This window comes from Callithrix jacchus, chromosome 3 (assembly GCF_049354715.1).
Source record: "Callithrix jacchus isolate 240 chromosome 3, calJac240_pri, whole genome shotgun sequence".
NCBI classification, from domain to species: Eukaryota; Metazoa; Chordata; class Mammalia; order Primates; family Cebidae; genus Callithrix; species Callithrix jacchus.
Genome location: NC_133504.1, coordinates 29248137 through 29274510, shown reverse-complemented (window position 1 = coordinate 29274510; position 26374 = coordinate 29248137). Strand labels below are relative to the sequence as shown.

The 26374-nt window shown below is 36.8% G+C and overlaps 1 long non-coding RNA gene and 1 pseudogene across 3 annotated transcripts in view; one reads left to right on the top strand and one right to left on the bottom strand.

The window, feature by feature from the left end:
• LOC144581911 (uncharacterized) overlaps nucleotides 1-24271 on the top strand; it is a 54447-nt gene extending 30176 nt beyond the window's left edge. For 2 of the 3 annotated variants that reach the window (XR_013533335.1, XR_013533336.1), the window contains 4 exons: nucleotides 15188-15259; nucleotides 15549-15682; nucleotides 22771-22868; nucleotides 24098-24271. This is a non-coding gene — a long non-coding RNA (uncharacterized LOC144581911). Of the gene's footprint in view, nucleotides 1-15187; nucleotides 15260-15548; nucleotides 15683-16157; nucleotides 16872-22770; nucleotides 22869-24097 lie in introns of those variants that run through there. The other variant, XR_013533337.1, reaches the window with a different exon arrangement.
• Nucleotides 19515-20450, bottom strand: LOC100401464 (phosphoribosyl pyrophosphate synthase-associated protein 1 pseudogene; annotated as a pseudogene).
• Nucleotides 24272-26374: the final 2103 nt, after the last annotated feature.

Here is a 26374-nt window from a genome sequence, read left to right as displayed (position 1 = left end):
GACTGAGTGTGTGTATGTGAGTAATGGTTCAGTCTAAGTTGAAGGGAAGGGTTTTGATAATTCTCAAAACAATGCTGGCTTTTTTTTTAAAAACAACATAAAAATTATTGTCCTGCTTCAAACAATACATTTGAATATAAATGCATGCATGTTCATTTCCTACCTTCAGCTTCTCCTGCAGGTCAGGGGTCCTAAAACATTGCAGGACTGTGTTTTCCTACAGCTCATGCTTCTCTACCTTTCTTCCTTTGGAGCATTTGTTATGCAACGTATTGAAAAGCCAATGGCCTGTTTGGAAAGGGTGATTTCTTTTTGAGGCCATCTTAATCTCCAAGGAAAATGTAGAGACACACAAAAATATGCACAAACAGCTGCAGTACAGGTTGACATTAGTGAAACCAAACCATTTTTTAAAATATATTCAGAAATGTGAGTGAAGTTACTTTTTACAAAACTTCCCTGCTGTTCTCACAGCACAGCGTGCAGCCCTATCAGGCTGAATATGCTATGTTTTCACAAAAACTTTTCTTAAAATAGGTCAGTATTGATAGTGTAATCTTTACAAAATATGCCTCTGATGAAGAAAATAAATCCTTCTCTTCTAATAGCAGGTTTGTAAAAAAATACAGCACAAGGCAACTTGTGTGAAATACCTTACTGCCGAAACATGTAAGAATATACTTACTCTTTAATCTCAGAATGACTTTCACTGGTTTATCGTTAATGTAATTATTTTTAGCCCTCATGATATAACTTTGGCTTCATGTGATCCGTCTGGTTGGATAAGAGCCAATACTTACATGTTTCTTTCAGGTTTACTGAGTGCTTACATAAATATTATCTGGCAAAGTAGGTATTTCTCTTTTCCCCATTTCACAAATATTTGGTGATTGCTTTTGCAGATGTTACCCCAAGATGTCAGGGTAAACTCTAAAAATTCAAAAAGCTTAGTCTACCTAATTGTTCTTTTTTATGAAGTGTAAGACACTTGTTTATGGTAAATTTATTCTGTTGTATTTTTGTAAACCAATTAAAGTGGAGTGACAAAATAATAAATCTAGTTTATGTCTAAACATGTGACAATACTATTTCATCACTGAAGAGATGTTGTCAAGAATTATAATTGGCTACCAGTAGCTATAGCCTAAACAAGGGACAAATAGCTTTGTCTCATGTTAAAGAAGTCTTAAAGCAGGCAGCTCAGGGTGAGGAAACTATTCTATATATATAGTGTATTACTTATCAGGGAACTACATGTTCCTTTCTGCTCCGCCATTCCCAGCACACATGGTTTCCATTTGCAGGGCACAGGGTGTTTTTCAGAGCTCCAGCCATCGTGATGTCATTTTCTATCAGGATGCAGAAGAAAGAGAAAGAAAAGCCAAAAGGTTTCTTCAGAAGTCCCGCCCAGTGATTGTTCTATCTCTATCTCACTGAATGTTCTAGTTGTCAGGGGACAGGGCAACAGTAGACTCCTGGATGGTTCATGATTTCACAGTTAAGACTGGGGATTTGTTATTGAAGAAGAAAGAATGAATGGATTGGGCAACAAATCTTGCTGTTTTTGTCACTTTTCCATAAAGGATTTCTCTACTTTTAAGAACAGAATCTATTGAATCCCCCAAACTATTACCCCACATATTTTAAAAAAAGTCCCACTAATAGTTTAAAGAGTAATCTTGGTTGAATAAAGATATGTAATAAGAGAAAACAAAATTAAGATAAGAAAGTGAAGGTGACAGTTGAAAATGGAAAAGTATCTACCCTGGATCAGAGACTCTATAATAGCAGTACAAAATGAACTCAAATTCAGTAAGATCTATGCTATTCCTCTATAGGAATCACTTCCCGTAAGTATTTTGGGACCATTAAGGAAGCATGCTTAAATTACGACTATTGCTCTCTGGGGTTCTGAGAGCTAGAAGGAATCAAAACATCCAGAGTCTTGCACATCCTCATCATGAGCATAACTTAAAATATAAAATTCATTAGACTATCGAAATCAAACATTAGAATAACAGTGAATTATTAAAAATAAAATTAACTCATAATCTCAAAATTTACATTATAAACATTAAAATGTGCTGGAGCACATTAGTAATTCAGTGCTGGTAAATTAAACAAAAGCAAGATAGGATTTAATATACAATTTTATTAAAAACTGACTGATTATGGATAATTATATAAACATTCCCTTATACTACTTGGAGAAAATAAGTGGCAAGAACATTCAGAAAAGCTAAATAATGCATTTTAGCCATATGTATGTGGTATATAAATATATAGAAAGGTAATAAAGTAACCACATTCTTTAACCTGGCAATTCAACTTCTGGATATCTATCTTTTTGAAAAAAGATGTATCCTAAATCCTGGGGAAAAGAAGATTGATGTACAATCTTTATGGCAGCAGGATTTAGAAGTAAAAAATTGAAAATAGCTAGCTGTTCAACATAGGATAATAACTTAGGTAACTGGTGATATGTTCACTTACTGCAAATAGCATTGTTAATCAAGTAACTGAACAGGTAAGGAAAGGTAACAAGAGAACTGTAAAATGTCACAGAGGAACCGACTCCTGGGAGTATCTATGGCTCCTGGAGCTAGGGGAGAAAAAGGAAGAGATTGAAGTTAAAACTTAGCAGTAGCACACACCTATAATCCTAGCACTTTGGGAGGCCAAGGCGGCTGGATCATGAAGTCAGGAGATCGAGACCATCCTGGCCAACGTGGTGAAACCCCGTCTCTACTAAATATACAAAAAAAATTAGCTGGGCATCGTGGCAGGTTCCTGTAATCCCAGCTACTAGGGAGGCTGAGGCAGGAGAATTGCTTGAATCTGGGAGGCGGAGGCTGCAGTGAGCTGAGATCATGCCACTGCACTCCAGCCTGGGCGAGAGAGCAAGACTCCGTCTCAAAACGAACAAACAAAAGACAATATAGCACCTTCAGGGAGAGTCCCTGTGGACCTGTAGCCTAGACCTCTGAAAAGTCAGCCCCTGGCTGAGATTGATGTTTCTGAAATGATGTGTGATGAAGTTGGTTCTGTTAAGGGTTGGAACGACTGCAAACGACATCCACCAACTGATCTGGCAGGGCACTGCTGTTTGTAGGGTGAAAGAAGTATCTCTAGAGTGATGTCCAGAACACAAGAAGTAGATAGGAAGCACATGGGCCGGGCACGGTGGCTCACACCCATAATCGCAGCACTTTGGGAGGCTGAGGCAGGGGTGGATCACGAGGTTAAGGAGTTCCAGACCAGCCTGGCCAATATGGTGAAATCCCATCTCTAATAAAAATACAAAAAAACTAGCCGGGTGTGGTGCTAGTGCCTGTAGTCCCAGCTACTCGAGAAGCTGAGGCAGGAGAATTGCTTGAACCCAGGAGGCGGAGGTTGCACTGAGCAGAGATTGCTTCACACTGCACTCCAGCCTGGGCAATAGAGGGAGACGCCACCTCAAAAAAAAAAAAGAAAAGAAAAGAAAAGAAAGAAAGCACAGAGGGAGGAATTCAGTCTCTTACTTTCCCTATAGAGTGCGACTCAAACTGAAGCATCCCCTCTAGGCAGACTCTTAACAGGGAACCAGCTATCACAGCAGAAACTCCTAGCTCCTCCCTGCACTCCTAACGGCAGGAGGTCTTTTCAGGCTGTTCTTGGCCCATCTGGGTGCCTACCTTCTCTTTCATCAGGTCATAGAGCTTCTGGACAATTAAAAGTGAGTTAGGGGTGAGGGGGAGCTCCCTGCTGCTGCAGGGCTGAATAGGAGCCTATGCCTTGCTCAGTGGGCAAGGGCCACCTTGGCTAAGGTGCCACAGAAGGTACCACTGACTAAAGAGAGGGGAGCCTGTTTCCAGCCCTTCACGGGGCCAATGGGGCTTTGCCCACAGGCTTTGCCCAGCCAACGGGGCTTTGCCCACAGGTGCCACTGACTGCTGAAGGCTGGACAAGGAACTGCCCACCATGGTGGCCTCCTGCTCATTGTCACCATCAACAGTGGGCTGTCTCTCTTTTGACTGTGCTGTATCCAATAGTCTGCAGAGTCCCAGACCCACCACAGCAAAGCTGAGTATAGAAGGCTGATTCAGAGGTGAGAGACAGTAACTTAAGGGCACAGTCTTACTTATTACCTGTTTCTATCTAGAAAATAGACTCTTCTAGGGTTTTTATGGTGTTTAAGTCTTTAATGCATCTGGAGTTAATTTTAGTGTAAGGTGTCAGGAAGGGGTCCAGTTTCTGCTTTCTGCACATAGCTAGCCAGTTTTTCCAACACCATTTATTAAACAGGGAATCCTTTCCCCATTGCTTGTTTTTTATCAGGTTTGTCAAAGATCAGATGGTTGTAGATATGTTGTGTTGCCTCCGAGGCCTCTGTTCTGTTCCATTGGTCTATATTTCTGTTTTGGTACCAGTACCATGCTGTTTTGATTACCGTAGCCCTGTAGTATAGTTTGAAGTCCGGTGGTGTGATGCCTCCTGCTGTGTTCAAAAACAATGAGTTCATGTCCTTTGTAGGGACATGGATGAACCTGGAGACCATCATTCTCAGCAAACTGACACAAGAACAGAAAATGAAATACTGCATGTTCTCACTCATAGGTGGGTGTTGAACAATGAGAACACATGGACACAGGAAAGGGAACACTACACACTGGGGTCTGTTGGGGGGAATAGGGGAGGGACAGCAGAGGATGGGGAGTTGGGGAGAGAGAGCATGGGGAGAAATGCCAGATATAAGTGATGGGGAGGAAGGCAGCAAATCACACTGCCACGTGTGTACCTATGCAACTATCTTGCATGTTCTTCACATGTACCCCAAAACCTAAAATGCAATAATAAAAAAAGAAAGACAAAGACAAAGGAAAAAAAAAAGAAAATAGACTCTTTAGGGACACAGTAGCTCCAGTTCATAGAAAAGGGTCTGATCCATGGCAAGTGCTCCATAGGTATGGCTGAATCAATGAAAACAAACTCTGTTATTGAAGGAGGGGGTGAACTGTGAAAAAAAATTAGGGGATCTTTATTTATGCCTTTGGAGATTTCCTAATTCAGAAATTCTTTTAACAAATGAAAGGCGCAACCAAGGGAACGTCTCCCTTCTCAGTCTTTCCTGTTCTACTTTTCCTTTTTTTTTTGAGATGGAATTTCACTCTTGTTACCCAGGCTGGAGTGCAATGACGTGATCTCGGCTCACTCCACCTCCTGGGTTCAGGCAATTCCCCTGGCTCAGCCTCCTGTGTAGCTGGGACTACAGGCATGCGCCACCATGCCCAGCTAATTTTTTGTATTTTTAGTAGAGACGGGGGTTTCACCATGTTGACCAGGATGGTCTCGATCTCTTGACCTCGTGATCCACCCACCTCGGCCTCCCAAAGCGCTGGGATTACAGGCGTGAGCCACCCTGTTCTACTTTTTCTTAATTATGTGTGGCTTTAACAAGTTATTTAACCTTACGGACCCCAGTTTTATAATCCTGAATATAGAAATAGCATTTACTATTTTTGTGAGATGGAGTCTCACTCTGTGGCCCAGGCTGGAGTGCAGAGGTGCAATCTCGGCTCATTGCAACCTCCGCCTCCTGGGTTCAAGCAATTCTTCTGCCTCAACCTCCGGAGTAGCTGGGACTACAGGTGCACACCACCACGTCACTAATTTTTGTATTTTTAGTAGAGACAGGGTTTATCCATGTTGTCCAGCCTGGTCTCAAATTCCTGACCTCAGGTGATCCACCACCCACCCCACCCCCGCCGCTCCCAAAGTGCTGGGATTTCAACCATGAGCCACTGAGCCCGGCTGGAAATATAATTTACTTTAGAATGTTTTTGTAAAGATTAGTGTGATAATATGTACAGAACATCTTATATTCATGGAGGGCACACATTTGTTCAATGAATTGTACGGTTGAGATCACAAATCACATTTCCTCACCCTTCAACCATGGTGCATTGGGCATCATTTCCAAGTAGGTATGATTTATGAATAATAATAGAAACGAACACTTCTTGTGCACATCTGATTCATGCCAAGCACCACTGTAAGTGTTTTACCTATATTAACTCAATTAATTCTCCCAAAAATGTATGAGGTAGATGCTTTTATTTTTCCAGTTTTACTGGAGGAAATTAAGGCATGGAAAGTTACAAAAAGGTAACCTGAGGTCACATAGCTAGAGCTAGGATTTGAACCCAAGCAATTTGGCTCCAGAGCCTTAGCCACTGGTACAGTGATTCTTTAATAGGACTACTGATAACTGTATTCTTAATGCTAACTATTCTGTGATTCTCCTGGGTATTTACAGCAATGTCTTGTGTAATTATTAATAGGCTCTTTACCCAATTCAGCCAAAATTCCTAAGGAGAATCATTTACTTAGAAAAACCACATCTGACTGAATTGAGGACACCAAGAATGAGGAGGAGAGATGGTATCTCCTTTCACAAGGGTATCTGGACAGAGCTTAAATTGTCAATCTAGTTATAAACTGTTATTCCTCTATTATGGAAAAACCCTGTAATTGGATACTAGAAAATTCTCTGTAAAAGCTTGTCCCTCAGGCAAGGCTTAATACTGGTCTCAGAAGCCCAGTTAAGCATGTTTTAAAAATTCGGTTATCCTTAAAAATACTGAAGGGAAATACTTCACATTAATGCAGTTGTCTTTGGATGGTAACATAATAGGTAATATTTCTTCCTTTTTTTAAAACTCTTTTGTTCAAAATTTTTCTTAAGAGGAAGAATTGTTATAAAAACAACATATTTCTTAAGTATAAGAAAACATTTCTACAAAAAGTAGAAATTTTAGATAGGTAAAAATAAAATGAATTATACATAATTAATTGCACCATTGCATGTTAAAATTTGCTATACTTTCTAAATTTTTCCAATGTGAGGATACTCATAAATTGTGTGAGTCTGTTTAAAAGATGGAATCATATTCATCATGTTGCTTTCTATTCGGTTGTGCTTTTCACTTAAAAGAATACGGTGAATATACTTCTCTATGAACAAATGCACATGTATATCACATTTTGCAATATATTTACTGTTACTAACATATATATATACATATATATGTATACATATATATATACATATATATATATACATATATATATACATATATATGTATACATATATATATATATACATATATATATATATTTTTTTTTTTTTGAGATGGAGTCTCACTCTATCTCCAGGGCTGGAGTGCAGTGGCACAATCTTGGCTCTCTGCAACCTCCACCTCCTGATTCAAGTGATTCTCCTGCCTCAGGATCCTGAGCAGCTGGAATTACAGGCTCCCACCAGTACACCCACCTAATTTTTTGTATTTTTGGTAGAGACAGGGTTTCACCATGTTTGCCAGGCTGGTCTTGAACTCCTGACCTCATGATTTGCCCACCTTGGCCTCCCAAAGTGCTAGGAATACAGGCGTGAGCCACTGCGCCTGACTAACATAATATAATTTTTAACCATTCCTCTCTTATTGGATATTTAGGTGGGTTTTATTTTATAGCTGTCATAGCCCTAAATTTATACATTTATTTCTTATTTCTCTTATTAGTCTCTCAGGATAAATTCCAAGAGTGGAATTTCTAGGTCACATTTAAAACTCTTAAGTTTTAAAATGCATATTGACTAATTGTCTTCCAGTAAAGTTGCTGCAAATTATTATTCTACCAGCAGTGCCTTAGAATTCCTGTTTCCTTAGAGACGTGCAATATTCTTTATTGTCTTTGTCAGTAAGTCAAGCTAAACAAATCTTTAGTTTTTATTGTTTATTTCTTTGATAACTGCTTTACGTGCTCCTGTCATTTTTGTGTCTTCTGTGAATCGCCTGTTTTTGTCTTTTGCCCATTTTATTTATTGAATTGTCTTTTGTGAACACATTTGTTCATGCCTTTAATCCTAGCACTTTGATATGTCGAGGCGGGTGGATCATGAGAGATGGAGACCATCCTGGCCAACATGATGAAACCCTGTCTCTACTAAAAATACTAAAATTAGCTGGGAGTGGTAACTTAACAGGGCCCTGTAGTCCGAGCTACTCGAGAGGCTGAGAAAGGAGAATTGCTTGAACCTGGGAGGCAGAGATTGCAGGGAGCAGAGATTTCACCACTGCACTCCAGCCTGGCGAAAGGGCGAGACTCTGTCTCAAAAAAAAAAAAACAAAAACAAAAACAAACAAACAAAAAAAAAACCTGATTTGTAAGAGGTATTTATTTTCAAATATTTTTCATACATTTCAAAAACTTTTATACCAGCTGATGAATTAATTATATTAAAAGTCTTATTTATGTTTATTCCACACATTACATTTTAAAGGACAAATCAAATACATATCCAGTCCTGGAGTAGACTCAATGCCTAAGCAGAGACAAGGGTGACTTGGCACCAATGTTACAGGAAAAGACAGTGCTGGGCTTATGAGAGACTCTCAGGAAGAAATGCCAAGAATTCAATCTGGGCGAGAACTATTCTCTTGGGCACAATGAAAAGTTCTCCCAACCATAGTTTCTTCATGAAACAAACTAAAGATTAATATCAAACTCCACAATGTATCCTTCCCAGTTCCTCTCTGCCTGGTTAGGCTTATTCATCCCTTAGATCTCAGCTCAAGCACCATTTCCTCAAGGAAGTTTTCCCTGACCTTGTCTACTAGGTCAAACCTCCTTATTTTATGTTCCCGAGACAGTGTAGTTCTTTGCAGTACTTCTCACCATGGTGATTCTACATTTATTTACCTGGTTGTTTGATTCATACCTCTCTCATTCATTTGAATGGATTCTCCATGAGGCCAGAAACTGTCTGATTTTGCAACTCTTCATTATCTCCCAGCCTGCCACAAAGGAAATGAATGACAAAGATTTGTTAGACAAATTGTATGTGAAAATGCACTTTTATTACAATTAATATGCAAAAATAGTGAGTTCACCCATTCTACATGAATACTTTTGACATTCTTATGAAGCGATAATTTACAGAACCACTTCAGATACTATTACACAGAAAAATCTAAGGTTGGGAGATCATAATTTAACATCAAAATAAATACTGTTGCTGTAAGTGAACAGAACATATTTTTCCACCTAAAATTCTTGGCAAATAAGGTCTGTTTAAATAGACCTTTCCATTAAATCCCTGATATTATAACTTAAAAATGCCTTTGAATTGATTTATAGAAACATAAAGTTTAAAAAGAAAATCCTGTGTACCTGTGTAGTCTAATACGATAGCCACTAGCACCTGTGACTGTTGGTCAGTTAAAAGGTTGTTAGTCCGAACTGATATATGCTGTACTTTTAAGATATACACCAGATTTCAAAGACTTATTATAAAAAAATGAAAATGTCTCATTATTTTAAAATATAGATGTTTAAATAATAATAATTTGGATTTATTGAGTTAAAGTGTATCATTTATTGTCTTTGTCAGTAAGTCAAGCTAACCTGTTTCTTTTTACCTTTTCATTATTTCTAGAAAATTTAGAGTAAATATTTGACTCACATTATATTTCCATTGGATAGTGCAGCTCTTTGGTATAACTGATGGACGCAAAAATCTCTACCTTGCTAAAATTTGTTTTACACCACACTCACCTATTGAAAACTGGGAAAGCTGCCAAAGAGATATTTGAGTAACAACAATCTGTTACAAGAATCTGAGTATGAAAACTTACTCAATGAAAGTCCTCAAGTCTCCACAGCATTCATTTTCTCTTATTTTTACCCATAAATCAACACATTCATTTATTAACTTTCTAAGGTCAAAGAAACAAGACATGTTAAGAAAGGTGACCAATAGCTTGAACACTTAAATCCGTGAATTCAAATTCTTAATCCTTCACATCTTATTAGCTGACGACCTTGATAACAAGGTAATAAAAATACTGTGGGAAGCTAGAACAACAAAGCTAAGCTTTGGGGCAGCATAGTTTGTATAGTTCAGAAACAAGAAGACTTTCCAATGTAGTTCAGAATAGTCATTGGTGTTAGAAAGAGGTAAGTGATTGATCATAGGACATACTCGATTTAAAAAAACAGGATAATGACATTGTATCATAGGAAGAGTTCTATACAAAGCGGTGAAAATAAAATACTGAAATTTAGTAATTTTGCTTACAAAGAATAGCTTATTCTCCCAAGGAAAGGGGAAAATAGTGACAAATGGAGAGAGGTAATAGCAGATGAGAAAGAAGAGGGTTTTGCTCTGGCTAGTCAAGACTTTATTATTAAAGGAGATCCCTTTAAATATTAGCCCTCTTTTGTTGAACAGCATATGCATTTTTAGGACAAGCATGTGTTAGATTAACGCAGTACTGTAAAATAATGTCTTCATATTGATAGCAGCTATTGCAATCCACCTATTAGTAGGAAAATGTTCTGCCCTGCCCCCTGAGTCAAATACCATCTTCCGTGCGCTTTTGTGACAAGATCTTAATGGAGCCTTTGGATTATTATACACTTTGGCCTAAGCGAGTGAATGACCGCTAGGTCTGTTCACTGACTTCAAATCACATGTTATCAGTGAAACCTTCACTGCTGGGTTTCCTTTCATTGTATCTCCAGGCTGACAGTTTCCTGTCAATGTCCTTAGAATGGAGAATATACTGAAAACTAGGGTCAGCCACTCAGCTGCTAACGCTACACTCTGGCTTTGGAAGATAAAGTCATTTTTATTTTGTTTTGTTTCAAAATATTATTTTTTCTTTTTTTTAAACCCAACATTAGATTTTTCTGTGATTTGTTTCTTGTTAAAAATTAGCAAGTTGCATTTTAAACAATATATAGCAGTGTCTAAAGATTTACCAATGAAAAACAAATTAATTTCTTAATGTGCACATTATGCCTTATTCAAGAATTTGCATGCTCTGTCCAGCATACAGTCTTTGAGACTGCATAGAGTAGGAGCAACTAAAATTTCAATATGAACCTTGTAATGTGATAACTCATGAAAAGCTACTGATTTATGTTTGATGATTAGTTAACGGAAACTAATTTTTAAAAAGTCCAAAGTGTATTTATTAGAATTACAATGCAACAGCTTTCAGACTGTGTTCACAAGCTTGCTTTTTTCTTTCTTATTTGTCTTTCAGTTTTGAAAACATAATAGAATTATTATTTTGAACATGTTGGGGGAAAGAAGCATATCAATAAATAAAAGAAGGTAAACAAATCCCTAGGCAAAACTATCAAGAAAGGAAGACATTAACTGTCCCAAGTGGCCAGATTATCAGTTAGCACAGCTGCTTGGAAGTGTGACAATCGTCCTTGCCCTTCAGGCTCATCACATTATTAGTATTATTATAATGGCCAAGGTGTGAAGGATTAGGATAACCAGCTCTCAGTAATTAGCAGTATACAACCTGCTTTGACTGGAATGACAGAAGGAAGCAGAGCTTCTTAGATGGTGGGGGCCCAGGGGAGAGAATGGGATGAAGTAGGTAGTAGCAGAAATAAGTAACTGCTTACTTCTGAAAAGCTTTGTTATTGTGGTGTTGTCATTGCTACTACTTAGGTGAGCTCCAGGCCATGTTTCCTGCTCCATGAGGAGAGAGCTGTTCTCATGAGCAAGGAACTCAACTGATAGCAGCAAAAAATTAAAAAACAAAAACCTAGAGGCAAAGGATCCAGTCATTTTATGCAGTCATGTGGTAAAGAATATCCTTAATCAACATCTCCAAATTAACTGGCAATAGGCAAAATCACGACACTGGATTTGAACACAGGCAGATTAACACAGTTTTGACAGGTGCAAGAAAGAGATCTACCCAGACAGAGAGAACGAGCCTGTGCTGGGGTCTCTGAATAAGTCTAACCCAAGGAAACGGTACTGTAATATAAAAAGAAAAGAGAACAACTGACTCTCAATAGAGTTCTAAAGAAAACAATTCCTACTTTCCGTTTGAGTTCAGAATAAGACCCTGAGAAAGACTAAGATAGAAGAGAAAATTTATCAGTTGTGTAATTGTTCTCAAATTAGTTTTGATATGATTATTTTGTCTTTTTTGTTTAATTGTTCTCAAATTAGTTTTGATGTGATTATTTTGCGTTTTTTTTTTATTTAATATTTGGTTGGCTGATGTTTTAAACAGAGCAAGTCATTCTATTTCCTCACTGATTAAATGTGAGTTGAACTACTTTTGGCTTCTAGATGGAAATTTCTGATTCTCTTGTAATTCTCCACACTAGTGTGATTTTTCTTTCTCTTTGCAAGTTCCAGGGTCCCTGACTCTCTGTTATATGCACTCCAGGGACAGATGGCAGAGGAAGACACCACCTGTCTGACAAAAGGCATTACCTGGCTGGTGCTCTGAGTGTCATGCAGAGTAGAGTAGCCATCACTGAGAAAGGCTCAGTTGTTACATAATTGTACATTCCGGCACCTATTTGTATTTAGTTTTGCCTTTAATCACTTATACGTTTTAATTTGCCTTATATTTTAAAATGTGATGTATATGTCTCTGCAAACTGTCAACTCCTGGAAGACAAAGACAGCATCATGTTTTTTTCAGAGCCTCCAAATAACAAGAAACACAAAATAACTAAATAAATATTTGATAAATTACATTCAACACCGGACTATAATCTTGATGAGGGCAGGTGCTGTGACTATTTTATTCACCATGATATTTCTAGTGCTTACCATTATTCCTGGTCCATCCCTAACTTCTTCAAGAATATTTGTTTAATAGATGAATAAATAACTTTTTTAAATTATATGTTGAATTTTCAACTGAGGTTGAGGTTGTGGTGAGGAGAAAGAAGAGTGGAGGGGAAGGCTGGGTGCGGTAGCTCACGCCTGTAATCCCAGCACTTTGGGAGGCCGAGGCGGGCAGATCACCAAGATCGAGATAATCTTGGTCAAAATGGTGAAACCCCATCTCTACTAAAAACACAAAAATTATCTGGGTGTGGTGGTGCATGACTATAGTCCCAGCTACTCGGGAGGCTGAGGCAGGAGAATTGCTTGAACCCAGGAGGGGGAGATTGCAGTGAGCCAAGATCGCACCACTGCACTCCAGCCTGGTGCCTGGTGACAAGAGCGAGACTTTGTCTCAAAGAAAAAAAAAAGAAGAGTGGGGGGGACACTCTCTGTTCTTGGATCACGTGAGAGCCATCTTTTTTGAGTTGATTTTCTCTACCTTATTGGCCTATGGTCAAAAATAAGGGCAGAGTCCAGAGAGCTTGCATGAGATCTATCTATGTTTCTAAATCCTCAGAGCTGGGATATATGCCACCACTCACTGCCCCATTACCAATTCCCAATTATTTCACCAAAGGATGGACTGGGGCTAAACATCTCCCTTTGTTTTGGTCAGGAGGATCAGTTTATATTTTCTGGTCAAGTAATACTGTCATTTATGAAATTTACAATGTGCAATTTTGATCATTTTATATTTTCATCATGAGGAAAAAATACCCTTTCTCTGTAACATTCTTCACAAGGACAGTTACCACTCATGAATACATAAGGACATAGATTCATATACAAGGCACATAGGTTTTACCCACAATTTGTTAGTTCTACCATTTCCACATATATTTAGTCTGATCCTGTTTTCATGCATATTAGATTAGAGATCAAAATCAGGTGCCATGCCTTAGGCATTTTTATATCTCCTGCCTGGCACAATATGTGTTCATTAGTATTTGCTAAATGTGTGAATGAATGTATGAATGAATGGTCATTTTATTTTCTCTTACTATTACCATAGTTTCCTTACTCCTGGAGAGGAGTTGCTATTTTTCTGAATATATGCATTTCTCCTCTGATCCATGTTCACGTCTTGTATTTTAAGACTTTATGCTGAGAAGTTCTAATTGCCTATACATAAGGTTGATTTGGCTACTCAGAATCTTCTTAACCTTGGTTACATACAGCAAATTCCCCGCTTTCCCAGCAAGTTCCCAGATTCATGATTGCCTCATAAAAATTAGAACAAAATATACAGAAAGGACATTTTACACAGATTCCTTGTTTGGATTTTTTTTCATCTTTTCCTTTCTCTACCAACAGTACTTGGAAACAAGCACTGAGTTTACAACTTAGTCAAGTACTGAGTTTACAACTTAGGTCTCTTAAACAATTATTTTTTTATTACCGGAAAGATAACATTTTAAATAACTGTGCCCTTTAAAACACTGTTATTGTTTTTCTTCACAGTAGTTAAGGTAAAGTAGTGCTGGAGTTTCCCTCTAATTTTTGCAAGTAATTAGAACCAATTAATTGGTTTGGGATGTTCTCAACATGGTCCTCATAAGAAATTCTCTGATTCTAGTACTTTTCCCTCTAAGACTCCCAGACCCTCCTATGAAATTCTTGGAATTTTTTTTTCCAGAAACCTTATACTTTTCATCCTAATCTACAAATCTAACTTTTGGAGGTAGTTTTTGAATACACTCTTTTCTGTTTTCCAGTTATAACAAGAAGAGATGAAATAATTCATCTGGAATAAAAGCACTGAGAACTTTCACAGAATTGGAAACAAGTACTGTAGCCAGAAAGTTGAAAAAAAAAAGCAAGCTGTTGAATGGTTATTTTAAATTACAATTTGACTTTACCTGGAGATAAAAGTGAAAAAAAAAAACGTAGTGTGACTATGATCATCTAATATAGTTGGAAATATATTTAGATTTTTAAAATAACTAACAAATTGTGGGTGAAACCTATGTGCCTTGTGTATGAATCTAAGTCCTTACATATTTATGAGCAGTAACTGTCCTTGCAAAGAATGTTACAGAGAAAATACTTTTAGGTATTCATTTAAGAAATATAAATAAAAATAATGAATATCGATGCATTAAAAAAATAAATGCTCTTAACTTCTGAGTTTACAACTTAGGTCTCTTATAACAATTGTTTTTTATTACCGGAAAGATAACATTTTAAATAACTGTATCCTTTAAAACATTGCTATTGTTTTTCTTCACAGTGGTTAAGATAAGCTTGTGCAGAAGTTTCCCCCTAATTTTTACAAGTAATTAGAACCAATTAATTGATTTAGGAAGTTCTCAACAAGGTACTATTATGAAATTTTCTGATTCTAGTACTTTTCCCTCTAAGACTCCTACACCCTCTTATGAATTTCTTGGATTATTTTTCTTTCAGAAACCTTTTATACTTTTCATCCTAATCTACAAAACTAACTTTTGGGGGTAATTTTTGAATACACTCTTTTCTGTTTTCCAGTTATAACAAGAGGAGATGAAATAATTCACCTGGAGTAGAAGCATTGAGACCTTTCACAGAATTGTCACAAAGGTGAAACTTGACCTCGGTGCCTAGGCTTGTCCCTTCCATCTGGCCCTGTCCTCTAGGTCTATGTCAAGTCAAAGGGCCTCATTCTCAGAGCTGTCTTTTTTTTTTTTTGAGACAGAGTCTTGCTTTGTCGCAGGTGTCACACTGGAGTGCAGTGGCACAATCTCGGCTCACTGCAATCTCCGCCTCCTGGGTTTAAGCAATTCTCCTGTCTCAGCCTCCTGAGTAGCTGAGACTACAGGTGCAAGCCACCACGCCCAGCTATTTTTTTTGTTGTTGTTTTTTTTGGTAGAGACGGGGTTTCATCATGTTGACCAGGATGGTCTTGATGTCTTCACCTTGCGATCCGCCGGCATCGGCCTCCCAAAGTGCTAGGATTACAGGTGTGAGCCACTGCGCCCGGCCTTCGGAGCTGCTTCTTAATTGGTATGGAAAAGCTGCTGGCTGGTAACTTAAATTGTATTATTCTTAGCAACATTTTATATCACAAAATTTATAAACAATATCCTTGAAAATTCAGAATAAGTGACTGTTCATCATGGAATTTAAGGGGGCAATACTGTAAGCATCCTACAATAGCCATCTGCCCCAGATCCTAGGAACAAACACTTTAAGAAGGTGACATGGTTTTCTTAAGCTTTCAGTTATAAGAAATATAAGTTCTGGGAATCTAATGTACAGCATGATGATAACAATTACTATCTTGTGTAAGTGAAATTTCTAAGACAGTAGATCCTAAGCATTCTCACGCCCACAAAAAGTAACTAAAGTAAATTTGAGGTGATGAACATGATAAAACTTATTGTGGTAATCATTGTCTTTCTCTGTATATATCACATTGTACACATTTATTTGTTTATTTATTTATTTATTTTTGAGACTGTGTCATTCTGTCATCCAGGCTGGAGTGCAGTGGCATGATCTCGGTTCACTGCAAACTCCATCTCCCAGATTCAAGTGATTCTCTTGCCTCAGCCTCCAGAGTCGCTAGGATTACAGGCGTGCACCACCATACCCAGCTAACGTTGATATTTTTGTGGAGATGAGATTTCACCATGTTGGCCAGGCTGGTCTAGAACTCCTGAACTCAAGTGACTCACCTGCCTCGGCTTCCCAAAATGCTGGGATTACAGGCGTGAGTCACCACACCCGGCCCTATACACTTGAAAATACACACATTTTTATTTGTCAACTATACTTCAATAAACTGGAAAAAAAATCAATTTTTTGCAGCAATCACAATGTACAGGGATCAGATAATAGATAACTTTCTCTACTATTTACCCAAAAGTAAACAACAACAACAAAAACACCCCAAATCCTGCAAATTGCTTACAAATATGTCTCAAGATCTTCAGTGGGTGGTTTTGTGTGTATATAGGAACAGGGTGGATGGATCGCAAGGAAAGCAAGAATGAGGAAAGGATTTGGTGGTGTTTGTATCCATCTACAGAAAGAAGTCAGCTATCAGACTCTAGAAATCCAGACAGTTTTCTGATGAGGGAGGGGCGTGGTATAACAAATGGCCGAGATCTGCACAGCTACCACTAAGATTCACTGATACCGTAACTGTAGAATCAACCCCAGACTAAGCTACCTGAGGATTAAACCTCAAATCTTCCACACTAAAATCACCTTTAAAAACACAAGCCCTTTAAACAAATTATATTATTTTAAGAGGTAAGTTTTCTAAAATATTTTTATATCTATTTTACAATTTGTGTGTGTCTGTGTATGCAAATTTGTAGATTTTTAATTTGTAGGTACTCTTTATTTGCATTTTTCATAAAAAAGCCTTCTAATATTTATAAATAAATATAGTAATGAAAAATGGTTATCAGCATGAAAAATAAATACAGTTTGTATGCAACTCAACTTTAAAATAGCTAATCTTTGGAATTCTGGATTGTAATGTGGAGAAATAAAGACATCTGATTTGCTTTCCCTGTCATTCCACAAAATATTTATGAAACCCAAAAAAGAGAAATAGTGACTCAACATTATTTTTATTCCCTCAGTTTAAAATTATTCTTTGGGCTCCATTTAATCAGCTCTTACCACTTTTGTCTTTTAATTGTTTCTTTCCTTTTTTCTTTTTTGAAATAGGGTCTTGTTCTCTTGCCCAAGCTGTAGTGCAGTGGTGTGATCACAGCTCACTAGTCTCAAACCCATAGGCTCAAGCAATCCCCTCACCTCAGCCTCCCAAGTAGCTGGACTACAGGTTTGCCCCATCACACATGGCTAATTTTTAAATGTTTTAATGTAGAAATCGGATCTTTCTATGTTGCCCAGGCTAGCCTCAAACTCCTAATCTCAAGAAATCTTCCCACCTAGGTCTCCCAAAGTACTGGGATTACAGGCATGAGCTACCTACCATGCCCAGACTTCTTTTTCATTTTTTTCATAATATTTCATAAGTCCAAAAAATATATGTGACATAGATTTGATTTACAAGGCATATTAACAAAATAAATGAACACATATCCAATACTCTGCACTCTGTTTCTGTTTTCCCTGCCCCACCTTCTAGGTATAACCACTATTCTGAATGTTTGACCTCCTTCCTACCAATTTTAGTTGTATCACATATGTATGCAACCCTAAATACCTTTTTTGTATATTCTTCCTTTCTTTAAAAATGTTATTACACAGTCTTCTGGGATTTGCTTTTTTCACTCAACATTGTATCTTTCAGAGTCATCATTGTTATATGTAACTGACTTACAATGATTTGTTGTATGCATACACTATAATTTGTTTATCCATTCTGCTACTAACAGATGTTTGAGATTATCCAGGTTTTTGATACTGTGAACTGATCCTGTGAATATTCTTTTATTTCTGATGCACACATACTAAACTTTCTCTAAGTTAGTCTCTGGAAGAACTGTGGAGTTATAGTTTATCAACACTTTCTTTTTTTGAGATGGAGTCACGCTGTTACCCATGCTGGAGTGCGGTGGTGCGATCTTGGCTCACTGCAGGCTCTGCTGCCAGAATGCAGGCAATTCTCCTGTATCAGTCTCCTGAGTCACTGGAACTACAGGCCTGTGCCACCACCCTAGCTAATTTTTATATTATTAGTAGAGACTTGGTGTCACCATGTTGGCCAGGCTGATCTTAAACTGCTGACTTCAAGTGATCTGCCCTCTTCAGCCTCCCAAATTGCTGTATTAAAGGTTTGAGACATGGCGCCTGGCTGTGTCTCAAAAATGGAAACTTTACATTTTAGTAGGAAATCTTCTCCTTTTTCCTAAATCTGTTGCTTTTACATCTTCACCAATCCTTGGTATTATAAACTTCTTGATTTTTATCAGTCTAGAAAAATAAAATAAAATATCTTTCTGCTATTAATTTGCATTTTTCTGATTATTAATGATTTTATATCTTTTCATTATACTTGTTTCCACTTTAAAGAAAAGTCTGTAGCTGTTTTCTTCCTATTTTTTTTTCCTATGGTATTACCTGTCTTTTACTGATTTATAGAAAATCAGTACATTTATATATTACTCATATATTCTATATAGTGTTCATTGGTAATGTGTTGTAAATACATTCTTATGGATTATGGCTTGTTTTTTTCACTTTACTTATGGTGTCTCTCAATGAATAAAAATTTAAAATTTTTAACACAGTGTAGATTATCAGTCTTTACTTTTGTAACAAGGCTTTTTGTGTCTTTGAGAAATTCTTCACTACTATGAGAAGACTGGATTTTCCCATGACCATGTTTTCCTTTTTTTTTTTTTTCCTCTCTAAAAGTTTTAAGCTTGATTTTCACAAATTCTTAATCTGTCTGGAAATTGTTTTCACATGTGTTGTGAGATTGGGATCCAATTTTATTTTTTCCACATAGACACTCAACTGTCCCTCTTTATTGAATAGCCTCCCTTCCCACCGTTATTAAATAGAATCCTTATCCCATATAAAACACGTCCAAATAATAGTGAATCTGATTCTGGGTCATCTGTTGTTTCACGGACCAATTTATCTATCACTGCACCACCCACAGCTTCCAACTCGCTAGAGCTTTATGTAAAACAGAATAGTTATAGGGCAGGTCCTCCCACCTTATTCTTGTTTCAGGAGTGTTTTTTTGTTTTCTTGGCTTTTTGCTTTTCACATAAATTTTAGAATCACTTGTCATATTCTACAAAAAGCTCTGGAGATTTTGATGAGACTTACATTAAATGGATAAATAAATTTGGGTGATAATTAAAACTGTGATACCATGTTCCCATGGTATTTTTTTTTTAAGGCCATATGATAATATTTATCCATGAGCTCTGTCTTCTTCCTAACTCTTTTACTGCCTCCTATCCATCAATCCGACGAAGAGAGAATATCTAACTCCAGGCTGTTTCCAGTCCTCCCTTGCAAGGACACACTGTGAATGTCACTCATGGCACTGCTTTTTCCATGTTCCTCAGGAGTTCCAGGGTCAAGGTCTTCATGAAAGCTAGTCATCCACAGTGATGTTTCGGAAAAGGTAGGCCATGGACTTTCCCCTGTGGATCCTCCGAATTGCTTCAGAAAGAATCAAACTGATATCCACAGTCTTTATCTTGGGACACTGCAGCTTCTGTACCTCATGAGGGACAGTATTTGTCACCACCACCTCATCTACGGAGGACTCCTCAATCAGGCGGGGGGCCTCTGCAGAAAGGATGCCGTGGGTGGCCATGACATAGATCTTATAGGCGCCTCTCTCTTTGAGGATCTCTGCAGCAGCAACAAAACTCTCCACATCATCAATAATGTCATCCACGATGATTGCGATGCGGCCTCCAACATCTCCAGCCATAGTTAGTGGCGGCTACTCTTTGGCCATCATCAATGGCAACTCCAAGCCTGGGTGCACAGTAGCGTTTTTGACCATAGGCGGGGAGTGACGACCATTGTCCATGTCCAGTTCCGTGCACTGAGCTTCCCCGTGGATGACGGCCAAACCCAGACGCAGTCTCTCAGCATAGGACTGGGCCCTCTTTGTGGCGTCAGGAGACTTAGCTACAATGACTGCATCTGTAATTCTGAATTTCTTCCTGGATATACTGAAGCAGGAAAGGTGAGGCTCTAAGGTTGTCCACGGGAAAGCTGAAAAAGCCTTGTATTTCCTTTTGATGAAGATCCATAGTGATAATGTGAGTTAAACCTGCTTTCGCCAGCATGGACGCTAGGAGCTTGCACATGATGGAACCCCCATTTGTTTGGATCAACTTTAAAACCTCTCAAAAGGCCGGGAGCTGTGGTTCAAGCCTGTAAACCCAGCACTTTGGGAGGTCAAGGTGGGTGGATCACGAGAGCAAGAGATCGAGACCATCCTGGTCAACATGGTGAAACCCCATCTCTACCAAAAATACAAAAAATTAGCTGGGCATGGTGACACGTTCCTGTAATCCCAGCTACTCAGGAGGCTGAGGCAGGAGAATTGCCTGAACCCAGGAGGTGGAGGTTGTGGTGAGCTGAGATCGCGCCATTGCACTCCAGCCTGGGCAAACAAGAGCGAAACTCCGTCTCAAAAAAAAAAAAAAAAAAAAACCTCTCAAAAAATATTTATAACTTTCTCCATGAAACATTTCCGCAACGTTTGCTAGAATTAGTCTTAGGAAACTACATATTTTGTTTCTATTATAATTGGTAACATTTAAAAAATCTGCTTTTAAAAAAATTATCTGATGTTAATATAGAGAAAATAAAGAATATTTTATTGTTAATTATATCACTAGCCACTTCACCAAATTCTTATAACAGTCTAAATTTGCATGGGAGGTTTTTTGTGTGTGTGTGAACAAATTATATCATTTGAAATTAATGACAATTTTGTCATTTTAAGTAACTTTTATGTCTTCTTCTTTCTTTACTGTGCTGGCTAGGACCTCCAGTATCATATTTAATAGGGTAGTTACATTATGTGTCAATATGCTCATCATTTAAAAATGAGTTTTTCTAATATTTTATTATTAACAATGATGTTTTCTTTAGATGTACTGTGAAAACCTCATTAGGTTGAAAGAGTTTCCTTTTATTATTTGTTTGCTAAAAAATTTTATCATTGACAGTGCTGAATTTTATCCAATTTTTGTTTTGCTTGTACTTAATCTTTTAATGTGGTGAATGACATTTACAGACATTTAAATGCTAAACTACTCTTGCATTCCTGGGAAAAACTCTTGGTCATTCATTCATTATGTTTTTTATTCACTAGTGTTTTCATTTTGGACCTATTGCATTTATTCAGGACTGAGACAGGACTATAATTTTCCTTTTTTATATAATTCTTGTCTGATTCTAGTATCAAGGTTTTCTTAACTGCAAAGAAAGAGTTGGGGAGTATTTTCTCTTTCATATTGAGTGTATTTCTTCTATTTTGGATCAGTTTTTTTTTTTTTTTTTTTTTTTTTAACAGAGTCTGGCTCTGTCACCAGGCACCAGGCTGGAGTGCAGTGGTGAGATCTCGGCTCACTGCAACCTCTGCCTCCCAGGTTCAAGCAATTCTCCTGCCTCAGCCCCCCAAGTAGCTGGGACTACAGGCACATGCCACCATTCCAGCTAATTTTTGTATTTTTAGTAGAGATGGGGTTTCATCATCTTGGCCAGGATGGTCTCTATCTCTTGACCTCGTATCTGCCCGCCTCAGCCTTCCAAAGGATTCATTTTGTAAGCACTGATTTTTCTAAGAATTTGCTCATTTTATATATATTGTCAATAATAAAGATCTTCTTGTTATCTTTAAAAAATTTTTTCTTATAGTTATATTTTTGTGTTTTCTTTAATGCCTGTGATTTTATTAGCTGGTTGTGCCTTCTATTCTTTACTCTCTTCAGAGATGGTCTTTTGGCTTGACTGATCCTCTGTAGGTAACTTATTTCTGCCATTGAAAAAAGAAATTATCTCCTAAGTTCTACCTTCTTTGGTTTTATTGTTATTCTTCTGTTTTTATGTTGGATAAATAGCTCATTAATTTTATTTTCTTCTGAATATGATCTTTCCAGCTATATGCGGATATACTCTAAAGTACTGCTTTCACAGCAATTCACAGGATTTAATACATAGTATTTGTATGGTTATTCAATTGTAAGCCTTTTAAAATTCTCATTATTAATCCATAAATTATTTAAAACTATATTTTAAGATTACAAAATATATATATTTTTTGGTTATTGTATTTTAACTGCACAGTACCCGAAGAACATGGTCTCAGAAAATGATTTTTAAACTACCTGAGACCTGATGTTGGCCTATCATTTAATTCTTATAAATGCTTCATATATATATTAGACATCTTATATTCTCTAATTGTTGTACATGGAAACCAAAATGCTAATCCTCTTGTTCAAATCTTCTTTATCTTTATTAATTTTTTATTGTTTGATTTGTCAGTAATGGAGTAAAATATGTTTAAATTTCTCCCCCAGATGATAGATTGTCAATTCTTTCTTTTTGTTCAATATACTTTTGCTTCATATATATATATATATATATTTTTGAGACGGAGTTTCACTTTTGTTACCCAGGCTGGAGTGCAATGGCGCGATCTTGGCTCACCGCAACCTCCGCTTCCTGGGTTCAGGCAATTCTCCTGCCTCAGCCTCCTGAGTAGCTGGGATTACAGGTATGCGCCACCATGCCCAGCTAATTTTTTGCATTTTTAGTAAAGACGGGGTTTCACCATGTTGACCAAGATGGTCTCGGTCTCTTGACCTCGTGATCCACCCGCCTCGGGTGGGATCCTCCCGAAGTGCTGGGATTACAGGCTTGAGCCACTGCGCCGGGCCACTTCTTATTTTAAGACTAATTTTTTCCACAGAGATCTGAGTTTAGATTTGTTAGTTTTTTGAAGAATTCAAGCTATTATTATTGAATGATTTCTTTTTCTAATCTTTAACAGTGATTTCATCTTAAAATCAATTTTGCCTGGTATTAATCTAGCTACCCAACTTTCTTTTGTTAGTATTATCTTGGTGTATTTTGTCATAGCCAGTCTTCAAGATGCCCCCAGTGATCCCCAACGTCTGGTGATCATATCCTTACATAATTCTCTTCCAGAATGAATAGGGTTGATTGTTTAATCAATAGAACCTTGTATAAATGGCAATATGGAAGTTTGGCCCAGGTAATAAGACAACTTGGCTTCTTGACTTTGGAAAGCCAGATGCCATGTTCTGAGGATACCAGGGCTAGAGACAGATTCTTCAGTCAAGTCTTGAGATCAAGGGCATCTCTTGAGAGATCCTGGTCAGAATCATACAATTAAGCCTCTTCCTAATATATGATTCATAGAAAATGAAATTTTCAATTCACATTATGTCAATTCATAAACATAGTACATGTTTGCTTTAAGACAGAGTTTTGGGCTAATCTGTTATGCAGCAATCAATAGAGATAGATCATATTTTAAGGTAAGCATGCAATCCAATAATCTATCCATTAATTGGGGACTTTATTTTGCAATTATTGATGTATTTTTTTCTACCATCTTATTTTTAAAATTGGTCTATTTTTGATGCTCCTTTTCTCTTTTTTTGCCATTTTATTTCATTAGTTTATGTGTTTATTTTATTTTTTCCTTCTATGATGTTAACATTTATACTATATTACTTTTCATTCAGAGGTTATTATATAATAATCTGGGCTTTATAATGTCTAAAGATGTCTGAAGCCCTGCCTAAATATTAGAATCAGAACTCTCCTTCTGACTTATATCTTATTTTGCCCAGTACTTCAGAGTTGTCTTTTAAAATAAAGCTATAGACAATATTCTTATTTTTTATGCAGATCCATATTTGTTCAGATTAAAATGTATGTGTACCTTTTTGTTTATCACTATATTTTGTATTGCAGTTTATACATCTGTGATTATTTTCCACCTTGTTGAAACACATCTTTAAGAAGTTCCTGAAGTAAAGAATTGTTAGCGGTAAACTCCATTTTTGTTTATCTGAAAATGACTCCATTTCACTCTGATTTTTGAAAAGTAATTGTTCAAGATTTTAAAAATGTTCAATTATAGTTATATCATCCCAGCACTTGCTGTTGATAATTCTTCTGTTGGTCTAATTTTTAGTCTTTATCAAATTTTTTGCATTTTGTATTTGTTTTTTGGTGCTTTCAATAGCTTCTCTTTGATTTTGGTGTTCTTCAGTTTTACCAAAACACATCCAAGTGTGAATTTTTAAAAAAAATTTATACCGCCTAATTTTCATTATGTTTCCTGGATCTGTAAATTCAAGTGTTTTCTTTTTTTTCCTTTTGCAACTTTTCAGCCACTCTCTTTTTACATATTTCCTTCCTTTCATTATCTCTACTTTTTCCTTTTGGCTTTCAACAATGCATACCTTAGAGCTACTCATTATCTTCTACATGCTTTAACTTCTGCTCTATATTTTCTATTTATTTCTTTTTGTCTGTCTGCATTACATTCTGGACAATTTCATCAGATGCATATTCAGTTGGCTAAGTATTTCTTCAACTATATCTAAAAATCTCATTTATGAATTCTTTTATTTCCAAAGTTGTATATTTCATTTCAAGAAATTTCATCCTATTTATTTTAAAGTCTTTCTGATCAGTACAAATGGTTGTGTATTGCTTATTCATATTTTCTTAAGCATTTAGGATACAGCTTGTAGTAGGCAGAAAGGCTCTCCACAAAGGCATCGCTGTCCTAAATCCCAGAAACTGTGAGTATGTTGGTATACATGGCAAAGGGGAATTAGGCTTGTAGATGGAATTATAATTTTAATCAGTAGATAGAAAGATTATCCCGGATTTTCCATTTGGGCTCCAATATGATCATAAGCATCATTCAAAGTAGGAAAGAGAGACAGAAGAAGTGGGGTAGAAAAAGAGATATGACAAAAAAAAAAAAAAAAAGAAAGAAAGCATGGTCAAAGAGATACAGCATTGCTAGATTTGAAGACCAATAAAGGCAGTCAGAGCCAAGAACATGTGTCCTCAAGAAGCTGGAAAAGGCAATGAAATAGATTCATCCCTTGAAATTCCAGAAAAGAACATGGCCTTGATTTTAGGATATATGACCCCAATAACTTTAAGGTAATAAATTTGTGTTGTTTCAATCTACTAAGTTTGTGGTAATTAGTTACAGCAGCAATAAAAATGAATACATAGATATTATGTTTTCTATCTGACTATGTTAATATCTGAAGTCTTTAAGGGTCTTCTGGCTATTGCTATTATGATTTACTTATGCTTGGTAATAGTAATTTTAAAAATTCTTAATTTACACGTAATAATTACAGATGTTGTATATACAGGGCATAATGATGATGCAATATATATATTAATCAGATCAGGGTAACTAGCATGTCTATCATCTCAGACATCATTACCTTGTGTTCAGAATATTCAATGACCTTCTTCTAGCTTTTAAAAACTGTATATTCTGCTAACTATGTCATCCTATAGTGCTATAGAACACAAGAAGGCATTCCTTCTATCTTTCTATAAATGTATGTACTTTAACAAATCTCACCCTATGCCTCTACCTCATTCCCTTCCCAGCCTCTAGTATCCTCTATTTTACTTTATACTTCTATGAGATTACCTTTTTTTACTTCCATAGGTGAATGATAACATTTTGAACTTACATGTTTCTTGATCTTAACTTGTAGGACTTTTGTAGAGCTTTATTGAGGATGTTTTCCTCTTAGGGCATGGGAGCAATCAAACCCTGGAAATTAATCTAATTCTCTGAATAATTTACTTGTATATGTAGATACAGCTATGTTTTTTTAATTTAAAGGAAAAATAATACACGATTACATAATTTGGGGAAAAAAACTTTTTATTTATTAATTCCTGCTCCTGATTTCCCCATTGTAATGGTCAGAGGTAGAAACAACAATAAAAACCTTTATTTTTAAATTGAAATGTGCATGCAAATGAGATTCTGGATTGTATTCTTTGTGTTTCATATGCCAGAAGGAAAGCTTGAATGAGTTAGTGAGTCAGAAAATTTTGACCGTGTATATAACTGATTGAGGGAGCTTGTATTTGCTTATAAATCTTTCTAGTCAGGGCTTAATTCTATAGGATTTGGTTATCTAAATTATTGACATATGTTTATTCAACTTTAGCCAGTTCTTTTTATTTGTACCT